This window comes from Corvus moneduloides, chromosome 14, assembly GCF_009650955.1.
Source record: "Corvus moneduloides isolate bCorMon1 chromosome 14, bCorMon1.pri, whole genome shotgun sequence".
NCBI classification, from domain to species: Eukaryota; Metazoa; Chordata; class Aves; order Passeriformes; family Corvidae; genus Corvus; species Corvus moneduloides.
The window spans coordinates 6,265,072-6,280,650 of record NC_045489.1 but is presented as its reverse complement, the minus strand read 5'-3'; the positions used below and the strand labels follow the sequence as shown (position 1 = coordinate 6,280,650).

The window sequence follows — 15,579 nt, the reverse complement described above, 5'->3', positions numbered from 1 at the left end:
CAATGTCAAGCTCTGTAAATATTTATCAGATGAATGGGAGCAGGGTTTGAAACATTAGACAGCTGAGAAATGGCTGTTTTAATAATTCTCCTGATAAATGAAAACCTCGGGTGGGGGGACAGGGAGCAGGTCATGGGGGAAGGGAGTTGTTTAGAGATTTGGGGCTTGGGAAGCCGTCCCGGGCTGAGATGGGGCCATGGGCCTTCCCCCTTGAGGATGAGGATGAGGAGCTGGGACAGCCCTGCAGGACCCGGTCTCTGCTGTCTCCCACACCATGGCCTGTGCAGGGCTGGTTTAGGGGGGACACAGGAGAGGCACACAGGGATGCATAAGGGAAAAAGACCCAATTCTCATTTTTTCACACCTTAAATTCCTGCTGCAGCGGAGCACGGGGGGAACGTGCAAGCAGGGCATCCAGCTCTCCCTGTTTTCCCAGTTAAGCATCTAAAGCTCTGACCCTAAGGAATGCAGGAGCAGGGGAGCTCCTCCCTCTGCATCTCCTGGAGCCGTGCCTGGGCCAGGACCCGGGTCCGGCTCAGTGAGGCTCCATCGGCTCCTGGCAGGGGACACCCGAAATCCCAAGGTGGGGACTGGCAGGTGAGCGGAGCAGCTCAGCTCCACGGGCTTTGCTTTCAGATGTGTGTGCAAGTTCAGAGCTTGCATGGAGAGTTGATTAATTGCTGGCCATCTTGGAAGGGCTGTATTTTTTTTTAAATAGTGTTATTTTAAACAAAACTTTGCTGTTCCCCTTTAAAGGAGACATCTGGGCTCAATGTGGCAGGCAGGGGAGAGGCTGGAGAGCGGGGATGGGAGCAGGGAGAGATACGTGCAGGAAAAACACCGTCCCTGCACGGGAACCACGGGGCAGCTCACCCTGTGCCAGGGCCAGGGGCCTGGGCCAGGACATGCCCACCTTCCTGGCACTGCCAGGGGCTCTGAAGGACCAGGGATCTTTGGCCAAGAATTCCTGATTTGCTGCAGGGAGGGGAGATTTGGCTTCCCAATGACTTCCAGGAGAGAACACCTTGGAGATAAACCCCATGGCAGTGCTCAGGAACAGCCGTGCTCTGCATACACCAGGAAGATTCTGGCTGCTGCCAGGCGGGCAACAGGAGAGAAATATTGGGGAGATAAACCTTCCCCCTGCCATTCCTAAAGCAACCCCAGACTCCCTGGGGCTGGGTAGGGATATCCCACCTGGGCAGGCTGCCCTATCAATGCCCGTTATGGGATGTGCCTCTGGCTGTGGGCATTGGGGGACACTGGGGTGTTTGGGGTACAGGGAGCTCTGGTCTGGCCTTTTATCCACCGTAAAGTCTTGGGCTCCTCTATTCCCTGGGCTTTAGGGCAAGCTGGAGCACAGCTGAGACAGAGGAATAAAGCAAAGCTTTTGTATTTATTTGTCTTTTAATGCTCTGCCATATTCACCTTTCAGGAAATTTCCGTCTGCTCCACGAGCTCCTTTCCCGGCTCTGCACAGCGGCTCCACATGGTTTCGTTTTCCTCGCAGCACCAATAAATCTGTGAGTGAAAGCGGCTGCTGGAGGGCTCTGCTCCGCGGCAGAGCCTCCTTCGCCCACGCAGGATGTCCGTGTCAGCAGCCTGCAAATCCTGCTCCCGCCCGGCGGGGAGCCGGGGATGGGGCCCTGGCATGGGGCCGCCTTTCCGCCGCGATGCCGCATGGGCAGAGGGTTCCTGGCGGGGCAAAAACTTCTCCAGTGGATCTGTTCGGAGCTGCATGGCTCTGCCCAGGCTCTGGGAACTCACCTGGAGCCACCAAGGGCTGGCACTGCCCTGGGCCAGGGGACAGGGTGATGTCCCTTTGGGCGCTGCAGGACAGGCAGGCACCAGCACCTGGCACAGCACCCAAAAGCTTTTTTGGGAGCTCCAGATGATTGCCCAACACTGTTCCATCAGCTGCAAAGCCTCCAGAGCAACTTTCCCCCCAAACAGGGTCCTGGGAAGCAGAAATCATTGCCAGGTTCTCCTCACTTCAGCCAACTTCTCAGCTCCCACTGTGAGAAACGTGTGTTTTTAGTTAATGAAAGCTGAGATTAACTCATGACCCCAGAGTCTGGGAGATGGCACTTTAATAAAACTGATAAATAGCAGCTTTCTGATAAAAATCACTTCTTAAAATGCAACACGATTGTTTTCCCTCCCTCTCCGTGGCCCCCCAGGCTCAGGCGTAGCTTGGGAGGGCCTGAGGGCACAGAGAGGGTGTGAAACAAGAAGGTGGTGGGTTTGTTCCCCAGCAGAAATTGCCTGTGGTTTGCTCCAGGGCTGGCAGGTGCTCCAAGCCGAGGCTCCACTCTCAAACGGGCTCCCTGGATTAGAAGCAAACACTGTTATCCTTTATTCCTGTAGATCCTGTTGATATCTCATGAAAATGATTTTGGCTGCACTCATGGTTCAGGCTGGGAGCTCTGACATCCGAGGGCAAAGCCTGTTCTCTGCCAAGCAGAGACTGGAAATCTTTGGGCTGCCAAACCCCCTCCTCGCTCTCCCTCCTCCCCAGCCTCCGGCAAAGGTGGTGCAGGGTTTGCTGGGCTGGAAAATTGCATTTTCCCACTCACATCCCAGCCAGGGCGTGGCCTGGCAGACAGGGGGCTGGACTCTCCTGTCGCCCCTCCTGGTGACAGGGGCCTCATCTGCAGTGTCCCACCAGCTCTGTGGGTGTGTGGTGCTGGGAATGGCCTCAAGTTGAGCCAGGAGAGGTTTAGTTGGATATTAGGAACACTTCCTTCATGGAAAGAGTGTTCCAGCCCTGGCACAGGGTCCAAGGGCAGTGGTGGAGTCCCCATCCCTGAAGGGATCTAACAGCCACATGTGGCTCTTGGGGACACGGGTTACTGGTGGCTTTGGCAGCGCTGGGGAACAGTTGGACTCCATGGGCTTTTCCAACCTTTTGTAAACGATTCTTGGCATTTACAAGGCCATGGCTGTCCCAGTGGAGCAGGGCACAGGTTCCTCCTGGATGCAGATCAAGGCCAGTGCTCAGTGATACCCTGCTCCAACTGCCTTCATCCCCTCCTGCTCTTCCTCCTCCTCCTCCTCCTCTCAGCTGCCTGGTGCTTTCTTCCCAAGCAATGCTCTTTCCCCAGCTCCCCCAGCTGTCCCTATTTCTAAATCCATCCTGAGTTACAGCTGAACTGGGATGCTCAGGGAGGGCTGACTCTGCAATCCAGCCCCTGGTGTTACCTTTCCCTTTGCTCCAGGGTTTGATCCATCTTGGATAACCAGAGAGCTCTTCTGGGGAAAGCAGCTATTTTTATTTCAGTTCTTACACCAACCCAAGCACATTTCTGCAGGCACAAAACAAATTCCACGTAGAAGAGAATTAATGTGGCCCCAGAGCTGTGCTGGGAATGATACAGACACAGCAGAGGAATGAGGCCAGAGCCCTGAAGATACTTGGGAGTAAGAAAATGTTCACTGACAAGAAAAGCTGTCATTAGTGGTTTATGAAGGTGTTTGTCCTGCCTTGTGGCAGGAGAGAGAAGGGAGAAGTGGGATTTTGGGCAGCTGTTTTAGCCATCCCCCATCACAGCAGGTCACAGCTGCCTCCGTCCAGAGGAGCCCAAACGTCACTCATGGTCCCCTTTGCCCCTCAGCTGCACCCCCTGGTGCTGCTGGCAGGGAAGGGGGCACAAGCAGGATGTTTGTTCCTGGAATGATGATCCCACTGTCCTCATCCCCATCGCTGTGCCTGCGGGAAGATCAGCAGCTGATTGGGAAAGTCATTTTCTAACAGCACAAATCAATATTTATTATAATGAAAAAGAGAGATTGATATCAGGAAGGGTGATAATAATAAAAACCCCCATGTCTAAAGTTATTATTTGTATGTACAGCCGAGGATGAAAAAAACATCCCCAAACAGAGGCTTTGTGGGTTTCTTTTCCTTTGTAGAAACAGACTCCTCTGATATTCTCCCTCAGATGCTCCCAGGCACCCTGCTGAGGTTTTGATGTTCGGCTTGCATCCAGAATATTGAGCATGAAATCCAAACATTCCTTCTGGAGGCAGTTGAGGAGACACAGTGAGGAATAACAGAGGGGCCTGCACCATTCCCTGGGGGAGAGGAAGACCAAGGGGGCCAGGGAGACCCAGAGCTGGGGGGTCTGCAGGTAGGGCACAGCACCAACCAGACCCGCATTTTGAACTACTCTGAGGTTGTTTTTTGTATTAGGCCTACAAACATTATGCCCAGGGCTCTACAACCTGAGCTTTGCTGCCTGGGCCGCTGGGCAGGACTGTGTCCTGTGGAGGCAGCAGGAACCCACCAGTGGGAGGATGGTCAGGGAGAGGTCTCACTAATATGTGCACCACAGACAACCTCACCTGGCCAGGAGGTTGTGTGGTCACTTCCCAGACCCACCTCAAGCTCTCCTGAATCTGGAGCAGGTGAGGCCAGGAGATGCTGCTGGAGAATGGTTTGGGAGAGTGGTTCTGTGGAAAGAACCTCCCCAAGATCTCAGAGATGAACCCAAACATCAGCACCTCCTCACCAGTGGTGACTTCTCAGAATGCAGCATCTCCAACTCCATCCTCGGAATACACATGGTTAAAGCAGAAGAAACAAGGCAGATTTCAGGATGGTGTTGTGGAAATGGGGCTCAGAGGATGGTCAGACATGAGCAAGCCTGTTCCTGTGCCAGTTCCCTGAGCTCCTGCTCCCCAGATTCCTGCCCTTTGGCCCAGCTGGCAGTGAGGGAGAGCAGGGACCAGGCAGGAATGAGCTGTCTCCTTAGCAAGGCGAGCTTCCTGAGTAATCAGTAAATCAGTTTTGCGTTCATTAAATCACCATTCCCTGTCTGGAGAAGCAGCCATTAACTAATTGATCCTGCCGGGCGCTGTACCCGGGCTCTTTGCTGCTACTCCCACTGACACTCTGCTCTCTCCTGTCACTGCCGTGTGTGCACTCCCCTGGCCATCTCCAGCCTCTCCAGCAGCCCTTTGGAAAACAAGCAGCATTTTGGCATCAGGAACCTCACTAAGCAGGTCTGGGCTTTGGCTCCGATGCCTGGAATGTGCTGATCACAGGTACTTCGGAGTGATCCAGTTGCCCTCATTACAACCCCTTCCCCTCCTGCACTCCTGCTCTGGGCTCCCTCACCCCAGGTCCTGGGAGGGGGTTTCCACTGTCCCCCCCCAGCCCAGCTTCTCATTTCCCAAAGCTGACATCTGTAACTCTTCTTCGCTTTGCATAGCTCATCCCTGTTCAATTTTCCCTTCTGAAATGCTCTAAAGCTCCCAGGTTTGCTCCTTCAAAGGACTCGAAGCTCTCCTCTCTTTCTCAGAGATTAATTATAGCTTCAAACACCTGCAGAAACTTCCCTCAATTACCGGGATTGTGCTCAGGAACTTCTCCAGGATTAAAACTTCTCCTGCCTTTCACTTGACAAAATCTTGCTCTGAGCCAGGCCCAGGCCCCACTGGCAGTTACAGCTGAAAGAGGCACAAATTCGGGTTAATCTGACTAAAACCCTGCAGTGTGCAGAGAGGGGCTGTTTTCCTGTTTCCACCCACAGAAGGGTTACTTTTCTGCAATCTTGGAGTGCATCTGAAAGCCAAATCCTTTATTCCTGCTCACACATCACCACTCAAGTGCCCAGTTTTGCTCTTCATCTCATCAGTAGTGGCTTCCCGGGGCCAGGCAGGGCTGTGGCAGGAGGGAAAAGGGTCAGGGATGGGAGCTGAGCTGGGGATGAGGGTGCTGGAGCTGGAAAGGGCAGATGCATCTCGGCACTGGCTCCTCCAGAGGCTCTTCAGGGGACAGCTGGAATTCATGGCTATGACACCAGAGGATGCACAGCTCTGCTGCACTGGAACCTCCACTGTTCTGTGGGACGGAGGAGAGAGGAGAGGGGATGGAGAAGAAATGGGAAAGGAGGCAGAGAAGAGGTGGAAAAGGGGTGAAGAAGAGATGGAAAAGGGTGTGGAGAAGAGAGAAAAGGGGATGGAGGAGAGATGGAAAAGGGGGTGACAGTTCACTGAAGGTGACATGGGGCATACTTCACCCTAGGATACCACTCTGCCCCCTCTCTGCTGCCTGTGGGAGCATGGGACAGCCCAAGACACATCCTCACTGGAACCTGCTCCCCACTTTGGAGGCTTCTCCTTTTCCCAAGGGTGAATCTGAAGGGCCCAACAATTTTCCTCCCCACCCAGGCACTGAAGGAGACCCAGAATGATTTGATTGATATTGGTGGAGACAGTGAGATGACAACATTGACTGACAAACTGCTTGTTTCTCTCTGACTCTCTTTTTAATTTCTGCAGTTAACGCAGCGTTCCACGAACCCTCCCCAGAGGATGAAGCACAGAGTGATCCGGGGGGGCTGTCTGGGCTCGGTGGCCCAGCACATGGTGTGTGCTGTGAACACGGACCCCCAAGCTCTTTGCAGTGAAGGGAGGATGAAATTTATATCATCCCAGTGAACTGATCCTCTTATCTGCATTGTCTGCTCAGCATCTAATGAACTAATGAAATATGCAACAATTCAGCTCTAGAACAGACCTCGCTTTTAAATTAGCACTAATTAGAGATAATTATCTTGGCTGGTTTGATGTTTCTGTGTAATGAGCTTGGGTTTTCTTTTATTGGGAATTGGTGTGGTCAAATATACGAAGCGACACGCTGGATTTCCACAAGTGCATCCTCATTCCTGACTTGCTTCAACATCTCCGAGGGTTCCCCTCCCCTTCTGATGCCATTCCACTGAGCTCCCCTGTTGCTGCCCCTCCTTGATGGTGGGAGGGGATGTAAGGGAAGAGGCAGGAAAAGGCACTGCAATCCCTGCAGCTCCCACCCTCCATGCCCTGTTCTTGCTCCCTCAAAAAGTCTGGGGAAGGGGTAGGACGGACACCCGGCTCCTGCTGGCACTTGGCACCAGTGAGCTGTGGCATAGGTGGTCAAAAGTTCCCCTTCCCTGGCCCCATCCCCCTCCTCGTCCCTTTCCCAAGCAGAAGGATGTGGCAGAGCCTGAGGACAGCCCAGACACGAGTGAGCGACTGCATGGGGCTGGGGTGGCCTTGGGGTTAAAGCACCATCCTATAAACGGTAATGTGCCACGAATCCCTCCTCTTTCCAGGGAATTTTAGCAGCCTGGCTGGTGACAAGCTGCCAGGGCAAAATGCTGTGAAGGGTGACAAAATCACACGTTCCTCTATCGCAGAGCAAGGCATCCATTCCTTGTGCTCCACAACAGGGGAGCTACAGGGCTGTGAGAGCTGTGAGGGTCATGGGGCAGGACAGTCTGGCATTGTGGGGCCATGGGGGACACAGGGCAGGACAGCCCAGCATCATGGGGCCACCCAGCCAGCCCGGGGCTGCTGCCTCCAGCCTGTCAAATAATTCTGTCAGCGCCTGTTTTATGGACCTGAAACGGGAAAAAGGGAAAGGCACTGGTTGCACTGCATTAGCAGGGAATGGGGGAAGTTCTAAAATTACTCCCTACCAATGGAATGGGGTGTCTGTCCCCAGGCCCCCTCTCCCCATGGCATGGCCAGGACTCAAACAAGGCTCAGACTCCCTCCCCATCTCACTGTGGGTTGAGCAGCAAACACCACAGGCCCTCCCAGCGTTTAACCAGACGGATGAGGCACAGTCCCCTGGCACTGGGGCCGTGGTCCCTGACAGCCAAGGGAATTCCAGGTGAGTGATCCTCAACAAGTGCCTGGAGAGTCTTTAGGAACCATGGGGTGATGGCTGTAGCTCACAAGAGCAGGGTCCTTGGGGAGCCTGAGGTGTTCCAGCCATCTCTGGCAGCTCTTGGCCCTGCTCCCTCTCACTGCCCTGTCCTAGGGAAGGCTGGGGGCACATCCACCCACCCTGGGGCAGGGTCCTGGGGGGAACTGGGCAATGAGGGCCTTGCAAGAGCTGCAGAAGCAGCAGTGGGGCAGCCCTGGGAGGCTGCGGGCTCAGGAAAGGGTGGAGGAGGGGGCTGGAGAGTGGAGCTCTGCTCACCACCTTTCTTCCCTCCAGCAGCACAACACCTCTTTATTAACAGCCATTTCCCACTTATTTCGATTTATGTCTCTTTCCCATTTATTACGATTAACACTTGGAGGTTGTGCTGGATCCAGTATTGGCTTCTGCAGAACATTTTTATGAACACGCATATCTGGATCTATATATCAGCTCACACATCGACATGGAGATTTTTCTGCACAGACACCTCCCAGACTTTCCTTCTCTCCCAGCATGAGCAGAGCAGAACCAGTGCTGGGGGAGCTGCTGCTTATCTATGGCTGGGGGAAGCCAAGGGGTTTGTGTGCCACAGAATGGAGCCAGCAGAGCTCCCAATAATTTACATCCACTGGCCCTTCCGCCTGTCTCAGCCTGGGCTCCCGGAGGCATGGGAAGGGCTCATGAACCCTTAAAGCTGACAGGGACTGTTGGGCTTCACTGGATCCCGCAGAACCCAAGATGCCATCATGGGCAGTGCCGAGTGCCCTGGGGCAGCAGGAAAACGCCCTGAGCTGCCTTTCCATGGAAGCACTCATGAGCGGGAGCAAGTGCCTCCAGGCCCTCCAGAGCTGGTCGAGGGACACTGGGAGTCATCTTGGCTCTGCAGAGCAGCTCTGCAGGTGCTCATAAGGAGAGGAGGGTTTTGCAGCCTCTCACACCACACAAACTGGGTGGGGGGTGGCTGCAGGACCCCCTGGGATGGGCCCCTCTGCACCCGGAGTGCACAAGGAGGCTCACTGCTATCAGACCTGAACCTCACTGCTCTGCCTTAACCAGACCACAGCGAGACGAGACGTGGGAGCGCAGCAGCCCTGAGGCTCCTTTCAGGCGGTACAAGCGCTCACACGAGGAGCAGGACCCGCGGGGCAGAGCACGGAGGAGCAGAACGCCTCCGGCTGCTCCAGCCTGCGCACAACAGCAGCTCCCCAGCACTTTCCGTCTCTCCAGGAACAGTGGAGATGCAGGACTGGGAACAGCCGACCGGCTCTTCCTGGGAAGGAGGAACTGTAAGAGCTGAACAGAACCGGGGGATTCAGGCAGCAGACAGCAAGGATGGAGAAAGCATCACCCACAGCAGCCTTGGAGCCGGGCACCTTCTGCCATCACAGCCACCACAACTGCTCCTGTCACCTCCTGTGCCTGGCCTGGACAAAGAGGGACAAGTGCGTAGGGAAAAGGGAGAACCCGCACTGATCTCCTGGAGTGGTCAGGATCATCTGTCACTGTTATTTCTGGAGTTATCTGGAGAAGAGCTCGTTCCCGTTGGGAGCAAAGTCAACACTCCTTGCTACCTCTGGGATCTCTGGCTGCAGAGACAAAGATTTTACCTTTTCAAATGACAAATAAAGCTGCATTCATGGGCTGGTATTTGCCTCTGGTGCCATCTGAGCTGTGAGTAACACGAGGGGATTTAAGGCACTGTTCAGAGTTCCCACCTTCACACGAGCTGCCTTTTGTCCCCTCTCCACCGCCCACCCCACCTGCAGCTCCCGGGCACTGCGGTGCTCCCCGGCCCCTGAGCAGCCCCTCACGGGCACAGCAGGGCTCCAGGAGCCGCTTCACGGCTCTTTCCTTCTCAGATCGAGGACACAAGTGTCACCTGCCCCGCAAGCAGCCGCAGCGAGTGTCTGGGACAGCCCGGCTGTCTCGCACCGCAGCCCACCCGGGCAGCCCGAGGGCGATGTCTGCATCCACGTCCTGTCCCTCCCCCCGGTGGCCTTGGCTGTGTTGGCCAGGCTTGTCCTTTCATTTGCCAGTGCTTATTGTGCTGCTCCTTGCCCCACTGCCAAGAAGCGAGGGGAGAAACGACCCTTCCGTGGCCTTACGGAAACTTGCAGGGATTTGCCCGCTGGGTCCGTGTGTGACAGCCGGGGACAGGAGCTGAACATGACATGTCGCTTTCATCACGTGTCTGTGGGCCCCACCTCCAGGCTGGCAAAGCAATAACAGATGCTGAGCAGCCAAAATCCATCCCAGGGCTTTAGTGATGGAAAATAAAGAGCAAACGTAGGGATGTGTCTTTCCTTTCCATTCAATCAAAGAACCATTTGGGTTGGAAAAGACCTATGATATTGTCGAGTCCAGGCTATCCTGGCTTCTGTTAACGGTTTCGTGGTGCTTCTTCCACAAGGGAAGATTTCCAGAGCCTTCAGCATGGCCAGGAAAGTCCTTCCTGCCCACCTGCCCCAGCAGCTCCTTCTCCAAGCAGGAGTATCCCACCTGGCACTGGATGCTCACCCCGCTCCACCTTGATGGTGCCTGGGCAGGAGCTGGGTTTGGGGATCCCTCTCCCACATCAGGGCTCTGGACCCCAGCCTGCACCCAAGAGGAGGAATTGGTTGTTCTCCTGTTTTCAGTCACCAGCCTCAGCTCACTGTGTTCCCCACAGTGCTCCTTCCCACATCCACCTTCCCTGAGAGCTTGACGTGTTTGCTCCCAACCACAGGGGGATTTGATTTGGTGGAGGGAGAGGGAAGAGTTTTTGTAGGTCATTGTACCTCAGATGGAAGCCTTCCCTGGGCAGGCATCCAGGAGCATCACCTCCGTCCCCAGCCCTGCCCTGAGCCACACAGTGCTGCCATCCAGCAATCCCCTCCAGCATCAGGGATGGAAGTGGGGGTATCACTGGGGGCTAACACATCCCAGCAGCATGGACATCCACCTCTGGCACAGTGATGGGGATTGGAATTGACTGCAAGATCTCAGACATTGACACTCGTTAACTTCTGGGAGCACTGTGGGGGCTGGCAGGTACTTCCCTTTCCAGATTAGCTCCTGCCCACCTCCAGCCCGTGATCCTGTAGTCAAGCCAGCCCCTGGGTGCTCCATTACACCCAGCATCAACAGAGCAGTGGCACCGGAGCATCCAGAGAGGTGTTACAGCACTGAGGATTGGCTCCGTGCCCCCCACCTGCTTGGCTCCCCATAACAGGGAGGAGGAGGATGCTCTCTCCCCTACAGAAATTGTGCCCCCAAGCAGCTGGAAAGGCTGAAGCAGAGGCAGCCTGCACTCAGCTGTCCTGAGAACGATGTCAGGCTGGATTTGCACACAGCTGGTGGAGGATCTCCAAGGTGTGACCTCCCTGGACTGCTGGAACATCCATGTTATGAAGCAATGGGCAAAATGCTCATGGACGCCGCTGCCTCCTGCACGAATCCTGTACCCCAGAGCTGGCCTGCCACACGTGGGTACTCACACAAGAGGAGGAGTGCTGAGGGGGGAGTGGATCTCACAGCCATTTACGGTGTCCAAACCCATGAATTTCCCTGGCCAGGTCCCCCTGGATGGCTGGGAGCTGGGGCTCCCTTCTGAGCCCACCTCATGGCACCAGCAGGCTGTGGTGGGGCTCAGAGCTGCAGCTCCCAAATAACAGGGAAGTTTAAAGGGAGGAGGAGGAGGCAGAAGCAGAGCAGGACACTGGTTTGCAGCAGAAGATCCCTGCTCCAGGCCAGCATGGGGCTGTTTCTAGCCCTGCTCCTGGCTCTGGGAGCAGAGCCACGGCCTCTGGGAAGGGGGCAGGTGCTCTGTACCCTCACCCACTGGAAGCTTTGCTGGCAAAAGGCATTTTCCTCAAAACCTCTGTCTTGCCTTTTGTTCCTGTGGGTTTGGGATCCCTCTCCCTGCTGTGACAGCAGCTCCAGGCTCCTCTCCCTTCCCCATCCCAGCCTTGTTGAGGAGGAGCAGCTGCAGATTAACCTCGTTAAAAGCCTCTCCTCCTGTTGTTGCAGCTCTGCTCCTCTGGAGCCAGGAGATGGTGGCGGGACACCCCTGAAAGGGCAACCGCTGCAGCTGTGGAGAGGCAGATGCTTGGTGCAGCCAGTGCATCCCGCCAGGAAAGAACCTCCCAACGCTGCTGCTGCTGCCGGAGACGGAGCATCTGCACCCTGAGGAGGCTCCTTCACCTGCCCTCCCTCAGACCACACCGGAGATCAGCTTGGGAATTGGAGGACTCACCCCACTTTTCACAGTTTTACCCCCTTTCATCCCCTACCCAAGCACCCTGGATTCAGCTCAGGCTGCAGGAGTCAGATCCATGCCTGCTGGCCCCATGGGTTGGGAGCCAGGCACACGAGAAGAGGAAGAAAGCAAGAGAAGAAGGTGCTGGAATATCATAAGAGGACAATGTGATTTCATTATCCTGACCTAGAGGTGCCTCCTTTTAAGAAAAAAGCATCAAATTAAGGTCTTTTAAACAACAGCAGAGAGGAGACACAGCAAGTGAGCGCCTCTTCCCGCCTTCACAACATCTGTCTCACATCGTCCTGCTAATTTCAAGTTACTCCAAACTCCTTTAATTCCCTGCCAGGGCTTTCAAAATATTTTTTTTTTAAACCACAGGCTAGCCAGTTCCACAGCCTCGAACTGAACATGCAAGGAAGCAATGAGAGCAGGAATTTAAAAAAAGAAAGGTCAGGCTGTGTTCACAAGGCACACAAGCTGCTGCCCAGCAGGGAGGAGGCAGGGACAGGCCCCCTAGTGATGTGCTGGTCCAGCCTGCCCAGACCCTGGGGACCCAGGAGATACGAGCCCACAGGAGCCAATCTCCTCTGCTTTCCTTGCAAAGCACCTGCTGGGCACGAGGCAGGGAAGCAGTGCTGGTGTGACACAGCTCTGTGCCAGGGATGCTCCAGCCCTGCCCAGGCTGGCTCAGCCAGACCATCCAAGCCTTCCTCCTCCCCAGCAACCCCAGCATCCATCTGGGTCTCCCAGTGACCCACTCTGCACCCACTCACACATAAGCAGTCCCAGCTGGTCCCAGGCATGTCTCAGCAGGAGGTTTTAATCTCCTAATTGGCACATCCCAGTGGAAAAGCATTTAGGAAGATGCTGGTGCTCTCGGGAGGTCCTTCTCCCATGGAAGTGCTTGTGCTGGTGCCTGTCCTGGCAGTGCTGGTGTGTCCTGTGCCCAGCAGCTTGGGCTGGCTCACCTGTGCCAGTGGGACTGGCCCAGGGGGGAAGCAGGACATGTGAGGGACTGTCAGGAGGGCTTTGAGGGGCAGCACAATGCACAGCAGGGACAAAGGAACTCTGGCTTTATCCACAGGTAGCACAAAACTGCAGCAATGCTGAGGACAGTGGCGAGGGGACAGGGACAGAGATCAGGTGGGGTCTGGTGGAGTTTGGATCCAAATGCTCTCCAGGTTTCCTGGTCCATCATGGTGGCTGAGAAGCCAGAAATAAAACAGGAATAGGATCAAATTTCTGCAACAAGTGCACCTGCAGAAGCATTCCCAAAGTCCCTCTCATCTGCTTGGGAGCAGAAGCAAAGATTAAAAGACACGGAATGCAGAGCTGCTGTGAATCCATGTCCTGGAGCAGTTACCCTGGTTTGTGCCTGTGGAAGGTCTGCCTGGAGAGGCAAGACTGTGCTTTCTATGTCTGGGCAGGAATGGATCGAATAGAAGCACAACCAGAAAGGCTGGGCTGGAACAACCAGCTCTCTGCAGAGCCCCCTTCTCATCCTGCACGTCATGCTCTGAACACGGAGCCCTCGGGAGAGTCCCCCAGCAGCAGCAGCTCAAGGCCCTGCAGGCAGGGAATTTCCTCCCTTCCCAACCCCATCCCCGCCTGAAGCTGGGATTGGGGGTTTAAATAAATATGCGCCTATGTAAATAAATAGGAGTGTGGAGTTGAGAGGCAGGTTAATGGCTGGGGAAGCCGGGCTTGACCTCGGTGACATTTCAAATTAGTTCTGCTGTGCTGGGCCAGGCCTTTGAAGGGATTTGTGCTCAGGCTGGATGTGGAGAGAAATGTTAAAATTCATCATGTGAAGAGGCTCTTTGGAGCTTCCTTCCTCCTGGGGAGAGACCTCTGCCTCCTCTCGCACCCTGGAATGAGTGTCCGAGCCCAGGAGATGCTGGGGCAGGTGGGCAGAGCACCCTGGGCTCTCACCCTGCTCTCAGCCTGGGGTGCCCCCGGGGATGTGGGTGATCTCTCAGGTGCTGGGGCAGGTGTGTGCTGTACCCACACCTGCAGGCTGTGTCGGGACGCATGTCTGTGTGTGCAATATCCACACGTACCTGAGCACAGAGAGATAAAATTCATTAGAAGTGGGCAGAGAATGTATTATTAGTGCTCAATACATGCACTGAAAGGCAAGTAGATGGCAGCAGGGAATACATTGCAGGAACAAAAAGTGGTCATCTGCATGGGTCTGGCTCGCCCCTGTCGTGACTGTGTGTTATGATACAGGTTTTAATTCTCTCAACTCTTGCTGTCCCTCCTGCAGGGCCACAGCTCTGATTCCAGGGCAGCCCTCAACCCTCATGTGTGAGGTGTGTTAATTCCTCACTGAACTGATACAATCATTTTTAATGTGGAAAGATTCCCAGTTTCCTGCTTCTCCTGGGGACTGGCTGAAGTGTTCCTGTGGAAATCGAGCCTCGGGCAGGCTGTGTGCAGGGATTGTCAGCCCAGCTGGGTGCTGGCGGTGCCAGGGACATAGACCCCAGCAGGGGATGCTCCCTGTGCCTGGCCATGGCTGCTGGCTCTGCCTGGGACTGCCGGGCACGGCCCTTCGGAGCTGGCCCTGATGGGTACCTGCCACACTACGAGGAGGGGCGATGACTGTGGGGCCAGGTGGCATCACTGAGGGATGGTGACTGTGGGATCCCCAAGATTGTCCTGCAAGCACCAGCCCCAGGCAAACAAACCTAGCAGCCCCAGGCCACCCAGTGCTGGATCCTGATCCCCTTCCAGCCCTTCCCATCCTCCAGCCTTGGTGAATTTGTTTTCCATCCTCATTAAGAGGCTCTTGCCAGGACCTGGGGAAAGGAGGAGCAATGGAAAGCTTTGGTTCTCCAGCACCATCCTGACCTGTAGTCTGCCCTACAGCAGCGACTGTTCTGGCAGCGTTGCACAGGCGTGGGGTCCTCTCCCTGCCACTGCCTGTCCCAGCCTGCGGCTGCTGGGGCTCCTGGGGATGTATGGCAGCAGTTTCCAGTCACGTCCCGCTGCCTCAGTGGCTCTGCAGGGCACAGGACCCGCAGCCCAGGGATGGCTCTGGCCCTCCCTCTTGGCTCTCAGTGCCACAAAGGATGGAGGAGCCGGTGCCCATTGTGAGGATGCTCCAGTCCATCCCACCTGCAAGGATCACTCGAGGGCATTGCCCCCGCCCCGGGCAGGATCTGCATCACCTGCTGCCAATGCTTGTCCCTGCACCGGGGGCAGTGGTGACACACTGTGACAGAGGGTGGAAGGGAGAGACAAAGCTCTTTGCTCCCTTCCATGGGAGGAAAACTCTATTTTGAGTGGCTGTGTAGGAAGATGCTGCGGGAGCTGGGGGTGTGTGGGGGATTGGGCTCCCGAAGATTTCAGACGGGGAAGATGCATTTGGATCAGTTTGGCTGTGGAGTGACTCAGCTCCTGACAGCCCTGCGAGACCTTTGCACTCCGCCTAAACAGGGATTATTTCATCCTCTCAGAATGGCTTAAGCACTAATAAAAGGCATTAAAAATTAATTTTCCACGCTGTCTGTTGGTGTTTCTCCCAGCCCTGGATCGCACTCAACAAGCAGAACTGATAAGCAAACCCAGACCGTGTTCTCTGTGCTGATGCCCCCGCGCAGACGCCCCCCCCCGCACACCATGAGGCGTGAACCTG

The 15,579-nt window shown here is 55.4% G+C and overlaps 1 long non-coding RNA gene across 1 annotated transcript; it reads left to right on the top strand.

Annotated features, from left to right (window-relative positions):
• The first annotated feature begins 282 nt into the window (after positions 1-282).
• Positions 283-6,648, top strand: LOC116451231. Its single transcript, XR_004243142.1, has 3 exons — positions 283-597; positions 1,436-1,523; positions 6,286-6,648. It is a non-coding gene; the product is annotated as an uncharacterized LOC116451231 (long non-coding RNA).
• The last annotated feature ends 8,931 nt before the right edge of the window (positions 6,649-15,579 follow it).